The sequence below is a fragment of the Myotis davidii genome, unplaced genomic scaffold, assembly GCF_000327345.1.
Source record: "Myotis davidii unplaced genomic scaffold, ASM32734v1 scaffold1103, whole genome shotgun sequence".
NCBI lineage: Eukaryota > Metazoa > Chordata > Mammalia > Chiroptera > Vespertilionidae > Myotis > Myotis davidii.
In genome coordinates this window covers 154,503-155,584 of record NW_006294065.1, presented here as the reverse complement: position 1 = coordinate 155,584, position 1,082 = coordinate 154,503, and positions in this window count along the sequence as shown.

The window sequence follows — 1,082 nt, the reverse complement described above, 5'->3', positions numbered from 1 at the left end:
GCCCCAATTGGGCCCCATCAGGCCTGGCCAGCCAGAAAGAGGGGATGCAGGAGGTTGGCCAACTGGCCTGGTCGAACTCCTGGTCGAACTCCTGGTCAAGGGGACAATTTGCATATTAGCCTTTTATTATATAGGATTGATTTCAGAGAGGAAGGGAGAGGGGGAGAGAGTTAGAAACATCACTGATGGGAGAGAATCATGGATCGGCTGCCTCCTGCATGCCCTGCACTGGGGATGGAGCTGTGTGCATCCCCACGCAGCCCTGAGTGCATGGCAGGGGAGCAGGCCCGGGGGCCAGGGCTTGTGCAGCTGGGAGCCTCGGCCCCTCCCCGCCCTGCTCTTAGGTGGGGTGAGTGCTGCTAGTGGGAGGGAGAGCAAGTGGGACAGACCAGGAATTCGTGAACAGGTGAGGTCGGGCCCAGCCGGCCGGAGGGAGGGGATGCGGGAGGTTGGCCGGCCGGCCCTGCCCCAGATTGGAGTGGGGGGGCCATTTGGGGGGAGCAGGCTGAGGAAGGGGCTGCAGGCTGTCAGCTGTCCCTGTCCCCTGGTCAAACTCCTGGTCGAGGGGACAATTTGCATATTAGCCTTTTATTATATAGGATTGATTTCAGAGAGGAAGGGAGAGGGGGAGAGAGAGAAACATCACTGATGAGAGAGAATCATGGATCGGCTGCCTCCTGCACGCCCCCCAGGGGAATCCCCACGCAGCCCTGAGTGCATGGCAGGGGAGCAGGCCCGGGGGCCAGGGCTTGTGCAGCTGGGAGCCTCGGCCCCTCCCCGCCCTGCTCTTAGGTGGGGTGAGTGCTGCTAGTGGGAGGGAGAGCAAGTGGGACAGACCGTAGGGCAAAGCCACACCCTTCGGGGCAGCCGGTGGGCATGAGAAGCAGGAAGGAGAGAGAATAGACTCAGAGGGGGCAAGCTTGGGCACCGGGGTGCCCGCATGCCATCACCCGAAGGGGTTCTACCTCCCGGGGAGGGAGCACTGTCGCGTGGATGGCGGGCACGGCTCTGCTGTGTGCACCCCCAGACGTGCCTTCTACGTCAGAATTCCCTTTAGTGGCTCCAGCTCCCCAGGAAGAGGG